Below are 17916 nucleotides of genomic sequence, written 5' to 3'. Positions count from 1 at the left end.
AATCTTTCTAGATATTTGTCAGTTTCTTTGCATGATCCATTAATAACTATTCTGTATTTATCAAATCTCCTATTTTATTTTAGTATACATATTCTTGATTCTCATATTGTGCTATTTCCCTTTCAACCAATTAATTCATATGTTTTTTTGTGGGGCAGAGAATAGTGATTATTGACATTCATATGTGGTTAAGTTATTCCACCAAGAACGTTTAAAATAAGTCTGCTAGGGGGTGCCTGGCTGGCTCGGTTGGTAGAAAATACAACTCTTGATCCCAGGGTCATGATTTTGAGCCCCACATTGGGCATGGAGCCCACTTTAAAAAATAAATACAAATTAAAAAATAAAATAAAATAAAATATGTTAGCTGGAATGACTTGCCACTGCATTTTGTCTTTTATTAAATAATATGAATTTACTGAATCTTTTACCTATACAATTCAATTTTATTTGTAATTAAGGCCATGTTATTAGATATATTTTTACTTTAATATTAAGATAATAAGTCAATTGAAGCTTAGAATATAGATCAAATGTTACATAAATGGTTAATGTATTTAAAATTACACTTTAGATACTACTGAGTTAAGTGGTTAATTTAGAGCTCTGAAAACTTTTGATGTAATTATTTTTATTATTTCAGTTTTTAAAATATCATATTAGTTTCTGTAATTGTTTTCCATGTGTTTAAAAATGCAGATTTAATTTAACAAAAATGTCATTATTACTGACATATTTAAATTAATTATGTGCTTTTTAAAGCATGCACACCATAGACAAATCTATCCAAGCACACTTATATTTAAACGAAGAGATTCATATTTAGTATTCTATTTCACAAAAAGGAACACATAATACATAAAAAAATATATAGTTTTAACTTTTTTGATTACTTTTGGAATAATAATACTCATCCCTGGTTAAACCCAAGCAATTACATGCGCGCGCACCCGCACACACACACACACACACACAATAAGAAAGAAAAAGGAAATTAAGGAAAAAATATTGCTATCCATTAAGAACATAATTTTCCACTCCAGAGATAACCATTCTATCAGGATCTAATATTTCCTTCTGATTTTCCAAGAGATCATCTGTGCAGCTGTGTAGGGAGGGGGTAAACATGGATGTGTAATGAGAATGACTCAATACTATATTCCCTGTTTCTCCCTTGCTTTACTTGATGACTACTTTTTTTGAAATTGGTTATGATTCATTGATATACTATATAGAACCTCTATTTTATTAAATCATAGATTATTATAACACTAAAAAGAAAAAATTTAATATACCTAGCTAGTCTTATGTATAATTTTAATGGGAGCAAGTTAATATACATAACTAGTATTGTTGTACATTTTCAAATAGTTTATAATTCTATGAAATTAATATTTTAAATATGTTTATATATTTGTAAGTTTATATGTAAAATAAATTTTGACACAGTACAAAACAATATTTTTTCAGTAGATATGGCCAAATTTTTCTCCAAAGATTTTTTTTAATTTTTAAAAACTGATTTTAACTCTTTAAATCTTTATTTATTTTTGAGAGAGAGAGAGTGCAAGAGGGGAGGGGCAGAGAGAGAAGGAGACACAGAATCCAAAGCAGGCTCCAGGTTCTGAGCTGTCAGCATAGCCGGACCCAGGGATCAAACTCACGAACCAGGAGATCACGACCTCAGCTGAAGTCAGATGCTTAACCAACTGAGCCATCCAGGTGCACCTCCAAAGATTTTTAATAGTTTTTATTGCCACATGGAATTAATGATAACTCCTACTTTTCCATATGGTCACCAAAGTTAAGTGTTCTTAATTCCGTTACACTGATTTTTGCCAACTAAATAAAATCTAGGTTTCCATAATTTTAATTTGTATTTTTTAAATTATGAATGAATTTTAGAATTTTTTTCAAATGAGTAAGAAAGTAAGAAGTATTTTATTTATTTTTTTACATATACATGTATGAAAGGTTATTTGTTTACATATATTAATATATAAATATAAATGTATATATTACACAGAACCTAGCAAAATATTATATTGGCAATTAATTTGATCATTTGAAGATTTCTGCATAGATTTATTAGTTACAATGAGTTTTCTAGGTAATTGTATAAAAAATTATAGATGCTTTATCCACAAATTTGACATCTCTTTTTAAGACCTACTTTTTGAAGTATGTTTGAATCACTTTTCTAACTTTCAAGAGTTTACAGTAATTTATTTGTAACATTTAATATTGAATCCAGAATACTTAAGTGACTGACAGTGAGTTTTGTTTAATGATAATTTACAATTTAAAGTCATTTTCTTCAGTCAACGAAAAAAATTGATTTTTTTTCAGTACTGATTTGTTGCACTGAGCTTTTAGCACTTTTATTTTCACATATAACAGGTCAGTTCATCTGGGTTTGGAGTTAAATAACGTATTTGACCCTCAGTGGGGGACTTCTCTACATAGTGTTAATTTATCTGTGTGATGCCACCCTATAGTGAATGCAGCTAACCACCTATGGTGTGACTACATAATGTAAAAAGTTAATGGCTCCCTTGGGAAGTTTCATTGCATATTTGTTCTTTCATTGCATGGTAGTCCACTCAAAAAAATAAGCTATTCTTATTCTGCCGAGTATAGATTTTACTCAGTTAAAAATAATCTTTGTGACAGTTTAATCCTACTACAATTCATGACAAAATGAATATGACACATTTACTATAACTCAAATTCTCAGGAATTTTACTAATGGTCCATTTAATGTTCCATGGAGGTGAACATTTATACTGCAGGAAAGCTGGCAGCCACAATTAACAATGCAAGCTGTCAAAGTTGACAGTAGCAACTTTATTTCAAGAAGGATTTTAGCAGATTTCTCCCACTTACAAATGGGACACACAGATTCCATGAAATAATACAGCCACACACAAGTAAGAATGAAACTGCCTATGTTATAACGTACATGGTAAAACTAACGCCATTCCTGAAGTTTTAATGATACAATTTGATAGAATGGCTTGAAGTCGAGGTGTAAAGGGGTAAACACGTAGTGCCGTCATTACTGTCAGAAAGAATTTTGATTAAAAATAACATTTTGTTTTCAGCCTTTTCCCCACCAAATCAACTACTTCTTCCTCAGTCATTTATTGGTAAAAACATTTGTTTGCCTGTACAGCTCAAGAAGTTATAGAAGATTAATGATAATAAAATCAGGAATGGACACTGGGGCTATAAAATAATTGCTTCCCCACCAGCCTTAGTGAGCTAATCTTAATTCCACTTTTGAGTTCAGAATTTAACATTTTGAGGTTTTTTTTTGTTTGTTTATACACGCATTGAAGGATGTGGAACAACTGAAACTCTTATAAATTGATGATGAAAATGTTAAATGACACAAAAATTTGGGGAAATTGTGCCAATTTATTATAAAGTTAACATATACCTCCCCTATGACCCACTAATTTCACTATTATATTGTTATCCAAAAGAAGTAAATACACACACACACACACACACACACACACACACACAACCCAAGGCTGCTTGTATAATAATCATAGTTACCTTATTTATAATAGTCAAAATCCAGAAACAACCTAGAGGCCTGCCAGTTTTGTTTACAATGCTTGCACAAACTATGACATATTCTGAAAATAAAATACTACTCAACGATAAACAGGAACACTGTCATCCACACAACAACATGGATAAATCAGGAAAACATAACATTGAGTGATATAAGACTTGCACAAAACAGTAGATAGTACATGGTGCTTGGAATTGGCAAAGCTAATCTGTGGTAAAGAAAAAAGTAATTGCAAACTGTTGCTTCTGAGGTTTGAGGAACAGAGATTGATTGAAGAGGCATAGGGAATTTTCAGGGGTGCTGGTAGTGTTCTATATCTTGTTAAAGGCTTGAGTTACAAAAGTGTATGCATTTCTCAACACTCAGTGAATAGGCACTCTTAAGATTTGTGTATTTCATTGTAGAAATGAAAAGTAGAAGAACCATAATCACTTATTGAACTCTGATTATTGATATGCATGCTGAAGATTTGGGTCGAAATCAACCCATATCTAAAACTTACTTTTAAACCAATGAAAAGTAAGATGGACTGATGGATTGATACAGAGATGGATAGATGATATAGATTAGATAGATAAATAGATGGATTGATTCTGTGTCATAATCAGTAAAATTCTACTTGTAGAATTTATATGTACAGAATATGAATGTTCACTGTAAAATTGTTTCAGTTGTTTTATGATAGATTTTATTTTAATAATAAAATGTAGATAATGAAAAGAAAATACATAAATTTCTTGTACTACCTGGATGTCAGTCTTGCCTTTATTTTTTTTTTTTAATTTTTTTTTTCAACGTTTTTTAATTTATTTTTGGGACAGAGAGAGACATAGCATGAATGGGGGAGGGGCAGAGAGAGAGGGAGACACAGAATCGGAAACAGGCTCCAGGCTCCGAACCATCAGCCCAGAGCCTGACACGGGGCTCGAACTCACGGACCGTGAGATCGTGACCTGGCTGAAGTCGGACGCTTAACCGACTGCGCCACCCAGGCGCCCCAATCTTGCCTTTATTTTAATGATACCTAAGGGTGTGATTATAAAATCATGAAAACTTCTTTTAATCTTTATTTGTAAAATGTGTTTCTTGTGTTTCTAATTTTCCCTGCATTCTTATATCTTATTTGTAGATTTTCTAGATTTTTTCTCACTTTTTTAACTTTCTTTTAGCTCATGTTGAAATACTAACCTATGTTTTGTTTCTGTTTACAGGTGTGTTTTCCAGCATAGCTTCTTTTTCTGAGATATTATTTTAGTTCTCATTCTTTATTTTATTGTTTATGCTGGAAAACATGCTCATTAAAGGTGAACTAAAAGAAAGTTTAAAAAAAGTTATTTGTCTTTTATCTTATAACAATCGTTTTCTGTTACACATTTTTATATGATATTGGTTTTCCGGGTTTTTTGGAAGGAAGGATGTGTTTCAAAACACTTTATAGAGTCATAGCATTAGCATTTCTTCTTTGGCTATAATTTTTATAACTCATAAAATTTGTGCTCTCTTCCTTTGTCAGACCACCTAGCTCTTTCATATTCTCCACTCTCCCACGGCTCTTTCTTTTTACTCTTCTTTGTAACTTTACGGATCATATTTGGTTCAGTCTCCAGCACTTTTTTTATAGTAGGATATGGAATGTGCTCTGGAAATTAGCTGCTGCTGATTCATTTTGACAGTTCATAGTACTTAGACTTTTTCAGCACATTCACACCTTACCATGGCCCGTTGCACTCATGTGTAATTGGAGGGAACCCACTATTAGAGAAGTAAGTTTGCCTGCTACACTTTCCGGTGAGTCTTTACTGGCTAATCCGATATTCCTCTCTTCTCAGGTATGTCTCCCACTCTTGCATCTTCTGTCTCCTCCACAAAAAAGCTGATACAATGCTAGTCTTGCCCCATTCTGGTTGGATCCATGTATTTAATGTCCACAGGGTTGGCTTTTCATATACTTTGACCATTACTATATGAAAGAAGGTAAAAGGGAAATAATTTACATGTAGTCAGACTTCTCCTAGGAGTTTCAACTGTAAATTAATAGTGTCAAAAATATTTTATAAACATTCAAAATTTCTGATTTTCAGAGTGATTACCATTTGGAAAGAAATTAATTAGCTTCCTCCACCCCTTTATCTTAACATTGCAATTTCACGGTATGTCTGTGGGATTTATGTGTTATGCTATTATGAAGTGTTTTAGAGGAAACCACCCCCACTGCACCTGCCCCCCCTCCCCGGGTGGCTCAGTTAGTTAAGCAACTGACTCTTGATTTTGGCTCAGGTCATGATCTCATGGTTCCTGTGATGAAGGTCGGCATCTGGCTCTGTGCTGATAGCACGTGACCTGCTTGGGATTCTCTCTCTCCCTGTCTCTCTCTCTGCCCCTCCTCTGCTTGTGCATGTGTGCACATGCGCTCTCTCTCTCTCTCTCTCTCTCTCTCTCTCTCAAAACAAATAAACATTTAAAAAAAAGTTTGTAGGTAAACTTTGGAACTAGAATATTTAGAAATAATATATTTTACAAATTTTCCAACTTCATGAAAATAAGTTTTATATTTTTTTAGTGTTTATTTGTTTATTTTAAGAGTGAGAGAGTGCATGTGGAGGAAGGGCCGAGAGAGGGAGAGAGAAAATCCCAAACAGCCTCCTTGCTGTCAACATAGGGCTGAATATCACAAAACGAATGTGAGATTATGACTTGAGCCAAAATCAAGAGTTGGATGCTTAACCGACTGAGCCACCCAGGCACCTTGAAAATACACTTTACTTTGTACTTTGATATAATTTAGTAATACTTTAAAACTTCACAAGTAGTGGCATATTCTTAGAAGATCCAATCAGTTAAAATTGGCATACAAATAAATATATTTTTTTATTTTGTAAATTTATAGCCACTTATCAAAACTGGGTATGAAAAGATTTCTCTTTCAGAATTCTATTTGATTTGAGCACAGATATACAAAAAAGAAATTGTGGATGAGATAAAAAAGGCACAGAAAGTTGTATGAGAAAGGACTAGAAAACTAAACACAACATTGACATGATCATACTTGTATTGACAATACAAACTGAACTACACTTTTAGCCCTTTTATTAGTGAACAGTCAGAAAAATTGTTGCCATAAAAGTATTGAGAGAAAAATGTATATATTTGTATCTATAATCTGTAACCTATAATATGCATATATTTAAAAGTTAGAAGTGTAATTTTCTAGTAAAAGAAACAATTTGAATAGCACCAGGAAGAGTAGTATAGAACTTTAAAATGTTTAATAGTTATAGAAAGAAGGAAACAAAATGTAAGTCTGTAAAAAATTAGAATAAAATTTATTTCAGAGAAAATATTTTACCTAGATTAATATTTAATATTTCTATAAAAGGTTCCTAATTTAGTATATAATATCATGATGAATTAAAAATTAATGCAGATATTTTTACTGAATAATTATTATTAATATTAATAATTATTACTTATATAAATTTTACTTATAATTTACAAATACTGCATTATGGATAATGTTTAAATTTATATATGAATAATAATCTAGCATTTAAACCTTTTTTTTGTAATTTTGTGATTTTCAAGGGACTATCACATTTTTCCCTTGCCTTTCTTTTTGTTTTTGTTTTTCCCTTACAAAACTGTACAAAGGTGATACACTAAACAAAACTTGAAAGGCATTTATTCAGCCAGAAGCAGTTACTGTGTGAGTCACCTTGCTAGGCAACTTTACCAAAAGTGAAATGAGTTAAAATTTAACTTTTGTTTGAAGAGCTAACTTATTCAATCACATAATAAGAAGTAAGAAAATGGGAGCTTATCTTAAGAAATAAGACTTAAGTAAATAAAAAATGAATTGGAAAAGAGAATTTTTACTCTATGTTTACATGAGACAATATTGGAAAGAGATTATCCCTAATCAGCATGATTAGCTAATCAGAAGCCTTAATTGAAAGCCAAATCCTCAAGTAAATATTTCGACAACAACAGCAGCAACAAAAATTAAAAGAAAGAATAAAAATGATATTAAGCCCACACAAAAATATAAACACAAAGCTTTGGGTACAGAATACCTTTGGTTGTTTCTGAAAGTTAGAGCTGTTATATTTTAAAATAACCAAATGTGAGGTAGCATGCATATCTCAGGGGATTTGAGAATAGAGTTAGGAATTAAAGTTGAAGGCTAGAAAAAGAAAAGAAAAAAAGAAAAGTGGAGAGTAAAGGGAAAAAAGAACAGAAAGGAACACCTCCAGATACTCTTAGCTTTGCAAAATTTTCATCAAGATGCTACACCTAGTTAAAATGTCTTTTTTTCACAGATTCATCTCATACTAAACTTGCACATATTCAACCACCCAAGAAGAATACGGATATATAGCGATACAGATACATGGTACATGTTCATGTGATATATAACACAGATAAAACACTTTGCCTCATTGCAAGTCATTAATTCTGATCATTTTTTAAGTTATTTAAATTCTAGTTAGTTAATATGTAGTGTAATATCGGTTTCAGGAGTCGAATTTAGTGATTCATCACTTACATATAATACCCAGTGCTTATTGCAACAAGTGTCATTAACACTGGTTATTGATGGAATACTGAAAGGAAGCAAATGCTACCAAAAAGAAACTCTAACTTGTCCCATTTCTTCATTTGAGGATCTGCAATCTTCCTGGATAGATTTAAGCGAACTGCTCATCCATTATAGATAAGGTTTAGAAATGATATGTTAAAAGACCTTTATGTTATAAAACAAAATATGTGTCCAAATTTTTAGATTGAACAGCATATTTAAATTCAGACAACTAGGTAGGGAATTGAACTAAGGAATACTAACCGTCTCTCTAACTTCCGGCCACTGTCCTGGAATGGAAGGACCAAGGGGAAAATGGCCAGAGGTGAGGTGAGTTATGAAAAGAGTTTTTAGATCATTTAGGGCCAGGACAGAAAAGACAGAAGAGTTTAATTTTTTTTTCTATGCATATGGCAAAGGAATGAAAGGATTTTGAATAGGGGTGTGTTTTATATTCATGTATCAAAAATATCTCCAATTTCTGAGTGTGAGGGGTTACTAGTGTGGAAGTAAGGAGACTAATCAAAGGCAATTTCAGTAGTCCAGGTGGAAGATTATTGTGGTTAGAACTAGCTACCAAGTTCTTGAGGATTAACTAGGCTATACACACACACACACACACACACACACACACACACACACTCACACACACACACACACGGAGTGTCAAGCCAACAGGAATGGTATAATGAGTAGATATCAAATATAAAGAAAGAGAAGTGTCAGGTATGAATACTAGATTTTGGTTTTTTTTCAATATATGAAGTTTATTGTCAAATTGGTTTCCATACAACACCCAGTGCTCATCCTAAAAGGTGCCCTCCTCAATACTCATCACCCACCCTCCCATCCCTCCCACCCCCCCATCAACCCTCAGTTTGTTCTCAGTTTTTAACAGTCTCTTATGTTTTGGCTCTCTTCCACTCTAACCTCTTTTTTTTTCCTTCCCCTTTCCTAGGTTTCTGTTAAGTTTCTCAGGATCCACATAAGATTGAAACCATATGGTATCTGTCTTTCTCTGTATGGCTTATTTCACTTAGCATAACACTCTCCAGTTCCATCCATATTGCTACAAAGGGCCATATTTCATTCTTTCTCATTGCCACATAGTACTCCATTGTGTATATAAACCACAATTTCTTTATCCATTCATCAGTTGATGGACATTTAGGCTCTTTCCATAATTTGGCTATTGTTGAGAGTGCTGCTATAAACATTGGGGTACAAGTGCCCCTATGCATCAGTACTCCCGTATCCCTTGGGTAAATTCCTAGCAGTGCTATTGCTGGGTCATAGGGTAGGTCTATTTTTAATTTTTTGAGGAACCTCCACACTGTTGTCCAGAGTGGCTGCACCAATTTGCATTCGCACCAACAATGCAAGAGGGTTCCTGTTTCTCCACATCCTCTCCAGCATCTATAGTCTCGTGATTTGTTCATTTTGGCCACTCTGACTGGTGTGAGGTGATATCTGAATGTGGTTTTGATTTGTATTTCCCTGGTGAGGAGCGACGTTGAGCATCTTTTCATGTGCCTGTTGGCCATCCGGATGTCTTCTTTAGAGAAGTGTCTATTCATGTTTTCTGCCCATTTCTTCACTGGGTTATTTGTTTTTCGGGTGTGGAGTTTGGTGAGCTCTTTATAGATTTTGGATACTAGCCCTTTGTCCGATATGTTATTTGCAAACATCTTTTCCCATTCCGTTGGTTGCCTTTTAGTTTTGTTGGTTATTTCCTTTGCTGTGCAGAAGCTGTTTATCTTCATAAGGTGCCATTAGTTCATTTTTGCTTTTAATTCCATTGCCTTTGGGGATGTGTCAAGTAAGAAATTGCTACGGCTGAGGTCAGAGAGGTCTTTTCCTGCTTTCTCCTCTAGGGTTTTGACGGTTTCCTGTCTCACATTCAGGTCCTTTATCCATTGTGAGTTTATTTTTGTGAATGGTGTGAGAAAGTGGTCTAGTTTCAACCTTCTGCATATTGCTGTCCAGTTCTCCCAGCACCATTTGTTAAAGAGACTTTTTTCCATTGGATGTTCTTTCCTGCTTTGTCAAAGATGAGTTGGCCATACGTTTGTGGGTCTAGTTCAGGGGTTTCTATTCTATTCCATTGGTCTATGTGTCTGTTTTTGTGCCAATACCATGCTGTCTTGATGATGACAGCTTTGTAGTAGAGGCTAAAGTCTGGGATTGTGATGCCTCCTGCTTTGGTCTTCTTCAAAATTACTTTGGCTACTTGGGGCCTTTTGTGTTTCCATATGAATTTTAGGATTGCTTGTTCTAGTTTCTAGAAGAATGCTGGGGCAATTTTGATTGGGATTGCATTGAATGAGTAGATAGCTTTGGGTAGTACTGACATTTTGACAATATTTATTCTTCTAAATCCATGAGCACAGAATGTTTTTTCATTTCTTTATATCTTCTTCAATTTCCTTCATAAGCTTTCTATAGTTTTCAGCATACAGATCTTTTACATCTTTGGTTAGATTTATTCCTAGGTATTTTATGCTTCTTGGTGCAATTGTGAATGGGATCAGTTTCTTTATTTGTCTTTCTGTTGCTTCATTGTTAGTGTATAAGAATGCAACTGATTTCTGTACATTTATTTTGTATCCTGCAACTTTGCTGAATTCATGTATCAGTTCTAGCAGACTTTGGGTGGAGTCTATCGGATTTTCCATGTATAATATCATGTCATCTGCGAAAAGTGAAAGCTTGACTTCATCTTTGCCAATTTGATGCCTTTGATTTCCTTTTGTTGTCTGATTGCTGATGCTAGAACTTCCAGCACTATGTAAAACAGCAGTGAGAGTGGGCATCCCTGTCATGTTCCTGATCTCAGGGAAAAAGCTCTCAGTTTTTCCCCGTTGAGGATGATGTTAGCTGTGGGCTTTTCATAAATGGCTTTTATGATCTTTAAGTATGTTCCTTCTATCCCGACTTTCTCAAGGGTTTTTATTAAGAAAGGGTGCTGAATTTTGTCAAAGGCCTTTTCTGCATTGATTGACAGGATCATATGGTTCTTCTCTTTTCTTTTATTAATGTGATGTATCACGTTGATTGATTTGCAAATGTTGAACCAGCCCTTCATCCCAGGAATGATTCCACTTGATCATGGTGAATAATTCTTTTTATAAGCTGTTGAATTCGATTTGCTAGTATCTTATTGAGAATTTTTGCATCCATATTCATCAGGGATATTGGTCTGTAGTTCTCTTTTTTTACTGGGTCTCTGTCTAGTTTGGGAATCAAAGTAATACTGGCTTCATAGAATGAGTCTGGAAGTTTTCCTTCCCTTTCTATTTCTTGGAATAGCTTGAGAAATATAGGTATTATCTCTGCTTTAAATGTCTGGTAGAACTCCCCTGAGAAGCCATCTGGTCCTGAACTCTTGTTGGGAGATTTTTGATGACTGATTCAATTTCTTTGCGGGTTATGGGTCTGTTCAAGCTTTCTATTTCCTCCTGATTGAGTTTTGGAAGCATGTGGGTGTTTAGGAATTTGTCCATTTCTTCCAGGTTGTCCAGTTTGTTGGCATATAATTTTTCATAGTACTCCCTGATAATTGTTTGTATCTCTGAGGGATTGGTTGTGATAGTTCCATTTTCATTCATGATTTTATCTATTTGGGTCATCTCCCTTTTCTTTTTGAGAAGCCAGCTAGAGGTTTATCAATTTTGTTTATTTTTTGAAAAAACCAACTCTTGGTTTCGTTGATCTGCTCTACAGTGTTTTTAGATTCTATATTGTTTATTTCTGCTCTGATCTTTATTATTTATCTTCCTCTGCTGGGTTTAGGCTGTCTTTGTTGTTCAGCTTCTATTTCCTTTAGGTGTGCTGTTAGATTTTGTATCTGGGATTTTTCTTATTTCTTGATATAGGCCTGGATTGCAATGTATTTTCCTCTCAGGACTGCCTTCGCTGCATCCCAAAGCGTTTGGATTGTTGTATTTTCATTTTCGTTTGTTTCCATATATTTTTTAATTTCTTCTCTAATTGCCTGGTTGACGCACTCATTCTTTAGTAGGGTGTACTTTAACCTCCATGCTTTTGGAGGTTTTCCCGACTTTTTCCTGTGGTTGATTTCAAGCTTCATAGCATTGTGGTCTGAAAGTATGCATGGTATGATCTCAATTCTTGTATACTTATGAAGGGCTGTTTTGTGACCCAGTATGTGATCTCTCTCGGAGAAGGTTCCATGTGCACTTGTGAAGAAAGTATATTCTGTTGCTTTGGGATGCAGAATTCTAAATATATCTGTCAAGTCCATCTGATCCAATGTGTCATTCAGGGCCCTTGTTTCTTTATTGACCGTGTGTCTAGATGATCTATCCATTTCTGTAAGTGGGGTGTTAAAGTCCCCTGCAATGACCACATTCTTATCAATAAGGTTACTTATGTTTGTGAGTAATTGTTTTATATATTTGGGGGGCTCCTGTATTCGGTGCATAGACATTTATAATTGTTAGCTCTTCCTGATGGATAGACCCTGTAATTATTATATAATGCCCTTCTTCATCTCTTGTTACAGCCTTTAATTTAAAGTCTAGTTTGTCTGATATAAGTATGGCTACTCCAGCTTTCTTTTGACTTCCAGTGGCATGATAAATAGTTCTCCATCCCCTCACTCTCAATCTGAAGGTGTCCTCAGGTCTAAAATGAGTCTCTTCTAGACAGCAAATAGATGGGTCTTGTTTTTCTATCCATTCTGATACCCTGTGTCTTTTGGTTGGCGCATTTAGTCCATTTACATTCAGTGTTATTATAGAAAGATATGGGTTTAGAGTCATTGTGATGTCCATAGGTTTCATGCTTGTAGCGATGGCTCTGGTACTTTGTCTCACAGGATCCCCCTTAGGATCTCTTGTAGGGCTGGTTTAGTGGTGACGAATTCCTTCAGTTTTTGTTTGTTTGGGAAGACCTTTATCTCTCCTTCTATTCTAAATGACAGACTTGCTGGATAAAGGATTCTCGGCTGCATATTTTTTCTGTTCATCACATTGAAGATCTCTTGCCATTCCTTTCTAGCCTGCCAAGTTTCAGTAGAGAGATCGGTCATGAGTCTTATAGATCTCCCTTTATATGTTAGAGCACGTTTATCTCTAGCTGCTTTCAGAATTTTCTCTTTATCCTTGTATTTTGCCAGTTTCACTATGATATGTCGTGCAGAAGATCGATTCAAGTTACGTCTGAAGGGAGTTCTCTGTGCCTCTTGGATTTCAATGCCTTTTTCCTTCACCAGGTCAGGAAAGTTCTCAGGTATTATTTCTTCAAGTATACCTTCAGCACCTTTCCCTCTCTCTTCCTCCTCTGGAATACCAATTATGTATATATTATTTCTGTTTACTGCATCACTTAGTTCTCTAATTTTCCCCTCATACTCCTGGATTTTTTTATCTCTCTTTTTCTCAGCTTCTTCTTTTTCCATAATTTTATCTTCCAGTTCACCTATTCTCTCCTCTGCCTCTTCAATCCGAGCCGTGGTTGTCTCCAGTTTATTTTGCAGCTCATTGATAGCATTTTTTAGCTCCTCCTGGCTGTTCCTTAGTCCCTTGATCTCTGTAGCAATAGATTCTCTGCTCTCCTCTATACTGTTTTCAAGCCCAGCAATTAATTTTATAACTATTATTCTAAATTCACTTTTTGTTTTCTTGTTTAAATTATTTTTGATCAGTTCATTAGCTGTTGTTATTTCCTGGACTTTTTTTTTAAATTTTTTTTTAATGTTTATTTAATTTTTTGAGACAGAGAGAGACAGAGCATGAACAGGGGAGGGTCAGAGAGAGAGGGAGATGCAGAATCTGAACAGGCTCCAGGCTCTGAGCTGTCAGCACAGAGCCTGATGCAGGGCTCTAACTCACGGACCATGAGATCATGACCTGAGCCAAAGTGGGCCCCTCAACCAACGGAGCCACCCAGGTGCCCCATCCTGGACGTTTTTTGAGGGGAATTCTTCCGTTTCATCATTTTGGATAGTCCCTGGAGTAGTGCAGGACTGCGGGGCACTTCCCCTGTGCTGTCTTGAATAACTTGTGTTGGTGGGTGGTGCTGCAGTCAGACCTGATGTCTGCCCCCAACCCACCTCTCTTCCCCTCTCCTAGGGTCAGGATTCACTGTGGGGTGGCATGGCCCATCTGGGCTACTTGCACACTGCCAGGCTTGTGGTGCTGGGGATCTGGCATATTAGCTGGGGTGGATCAGCAAGGTGCCCAGGGGCAGGAGGGGCAGGCTCAGCTCACTTTTCCTTCAGAGATCCACTTCGGGAGGGGCCCTGTGGCACCCGGAGGGAGTCAGACCCGCCGGAGGGATGGATCCTCAGAAGCACAGTGTTGGGCGTTTGCACGGTGCAAGCAAGTTCCCTGATAGGAACTGGTTCCCTTTGGGATTTTGGCTGGGGGATGGGCGAGGGAGATGGCACTGGCGAGCACCTTTGTTCCCCGCCAAGCTGCGCTCTGTTGTCCGGGGCCCAACAACTCTCCCTCCTGCTGTCCTCCAGCCCTCCCGTTCTCTGAGCAGAGCTGTTAGCTTATAACCTTCCAGATGTCAAGTCCTGCTTGCTGTTGGAACACACTCCGTCCGGCCCCTCCGCTTTTGCAAGCCAGACTGGGGGGGTGGGGTGGGTTCTGCTTGGCTGGTGGGCTACCCCTCCGCCCCGGCTCCCTCCCGCCAGTCCGTGCAGCAGGCACCACCTCTCCGCCCTTCCTACCCTCTTCCATGGGCCTCTCGTCTGCGCTTGGCTCCAAAGACTCCGTTCTGCTAGTCTTCTGGCGGTTTTCTGGGTTATTTAGGCAGGTGTAGGTGGACTCTAAGTGATCAGCAGGATGTGCGGTGAGCCTAGCGTCCTCCTACGCCTCCATCTTCCCAAGATCCCCATGAATACTAGGTTTTGAACAAGTAAATCTGATGATGGTTTCATTTACTCAGTGAGTGTGAAATTACAGATCAGAAAAGAAATGAGAAAGTATCAAGAATTCATTTTGAGGTGTTTATCATTATTTTTGTTGTTTATCATTTTATTTCAACTTTTCTATGTTTGAAGATGCTCATAATAAAGACGTAGGGAAAATTCCATTTTGAGAATATAGTTGAATATTATCAAAATGTCATAAATGGGTACAGTATTTTAATTGCATAAAATATAGGATTAATGCAATGTATGGTTTAAGCCTGCTGCAGAAGGTGGAATGTGATGGAAATATATCTGGATACATGTTAAATGAGAGTATGTAATTGAAAATTGACATTCCACAATGGTTTAAGTTATGTATGGGATATCTAAGTCAAGCTGTGGAGTGAAGAGGTGAATACATAAATCTGGAATGCTGGGAGAGATCAAAGTCTAGTAATAGAAGTGCAAGAGATATAGAGACTGAAATAGAGATACAGAAATAGTGATACAGATAGAAAGAGTGGGACAGTTGCAAACAGAGATGGAGAGCTATGGCATTCCTTTTGTCATGGCTTTGATAAATACATTGGTGATGAGAGCCTAAACTCAGTGGAAAGTGCTGTGGTGATTGTCTTCAAGGAATGATGTGATCTTGGGATGATAGGCCAAATCATTGCTCTCAGCTTCCAAAAGAAGGGTTGCCATAGCTATCATAATAGATAGAAAAACTAGAATTGTGATCAGAACAGCCTGACCTATAGAAATCTTTGATGATAGCAAATACATAATCAAACACTCATAATCAAAGAGATGGCAGTCCTGAAGTTCTTACCTGTTCTATGTAATCATAAAAATATAACACATCTGGTAAACTAACACTTGATCTTGCTTACCACAATAATGTCAGTAACTTTTACCAAATTCCGAGACATGCCTTTATTGATACACTGATAAACTTGGGGGACGACTCTACAATATCAGCACAAGTCTATACAGCATTTTTCTTCTAGCCTTTAGAACAGGAGAAGTGGTAACTGTGTGCTTGGAAACAGAAACTATTCAGCGTATTAGGAATTCTTGAACACTGGATCTGTACTAGTCCCTGGGAATATAAAATGTAACTGTAATCTAACAGAGTGAGGGTTTGTGGAATTTAGGTGAGATATGGTGTTTTTACATGATTCTACCTCACAATGGGTATAGCAAGATAATAAATTCCTACTCACACCATTTCCCAAATTCTTAGGCTATAATTAAGGTATGTATGCCTATCTATCTTGTCCTCCTATTGGTTCCCTGAATCAAAGAATAAGGATCATTAGGGGAGAAATAGAAAATGGAAGTTTCTGTATTTCCCACATTTCATCAATTGTGTAAACCAAAACTAAAACCACATCTGTGGTGGAGACAAAGATACTAGAAATGGGATGAATTCTCTAAAGATAAAAAAGTAGTAGAATACAGATAGATTTTATCAATGGCTCTCTTGTGGATGGAGTATTCTGTTCCATGTGTGACTTGCTTTGGCAAACGAGATGTTAACAAATGGGTTGCAAGCTGAGGCTGGAAAAGCCATTGCATAGTAAAGTTTGCTCTTTAGCCCATTTTGTTCTTCTAATTAACCGTCATGTCCTGGTAGCCTGCAGGAGGACAAAGTGTGAAGCGCTGTGGAGAACTGGGTTACCCCATTTGAGGCCACCCTATACCATCCTACCCTCTGATTACAAATGTGTCCATGAGATTAGCAGACAGCAGTCAAGGCTGGACCAGGTCAGCAAAACCACCTAGTGGAACTTAGTTAGATTCATGAGAAATAATAGGGTTGTTGTTTTAAGCCAATAAAATACTGCACATCAAGATATGCAGTATTATTGAATAAATGGTTAACTGTCACAGGCGGTTACTATCCCATCTCCTTTATTTCACTTATTAACCTAAAGCTTGAAAGAGTGATCTTGTAATATGAAAGTGATTATTTAAGTTTAAGCAGGGAGTAACTTCAATTTCAGATATTCATCCAGATGTTGTCTCCTTACTTGAGGAAATTAAACACAAATCAAATCCCAAGCACTTGTTTTACAACTAGTTATAAAACAAGTTTTTTTTTTTATTACTATTGATCTGGAAATTCAATCTCCCTCCCTCTTTCTCTTTCTCTCTCCTCATCACCTCTGTCTCAAATACTCAGAAGTAGTTTGCTTCCACATGGCAAGAGAACAATAGATCTTCTCCATCTTACTTCTAAATTTAGAACACATTTTAATTTGCAGGGATATTGATCATTGTACTGTCCCGGGGACATTACAGTTGTCCAGTAAGTAGTGATCTTATTCTGATAAGAAATCCACAAAGCAGCACTTCATTCCATGAAATTCTGTTATTCCATAAAAATAAATGGCTTCTTTAGTTGGTGAATATTTTTGGAAGTCCGGTGATCTGGATACGTTGAAATAACCCTCAAAATAAAAATAAGTTGTTGTATCTTGGATGTCTTATTCAGAAAAAAATAGAACAATGCAAGCAAAGCTACTTTTTATTTTAGAAACAACAACTCACATTTGGGTGTATTGTGTTGACCATTTTCTTTTTTTTTTTTTTTTTTTTTTTTTGACCATTTTCTTAGTTACTAAGATCCATCCATTTTTACCCCAGAAGAGGTTTGTCAGATAGCTCCAAGTGGGAAGTAGGCAGTTCTGCCATGGAACCATCAGAAGCAATGGATCCCATGGTAATGAAAATGTGTGTGTCAAATCAGGTTTCTACAAGGACCCTGTGGTGAGCTGAGCACAGAGAATAAAAAGGGAGATTCCTAGGTTTTGACAGCAAAGACTTAACAGAAAAATTACACTTTTGACAAACAACACCCTTTAA

Source organism: Panthera uncia, assembly GCF_023721935.1.
Source record: "Panthera uncia isolate 11264 chromosome A1 unlocalized genomic scaffold, Puncia_PCG_1.0 HiC_scaffold_16, whole genome shotgun sequence".
NCBI classification, from domain to species: Eukaryota; Metazoa; Chordata; class Mammalia; order Carnivora; family Felidae; genus Panthera; species Panthera uncia.
This window is presented reverse-complemented; position numbering follows the sequence as displayed.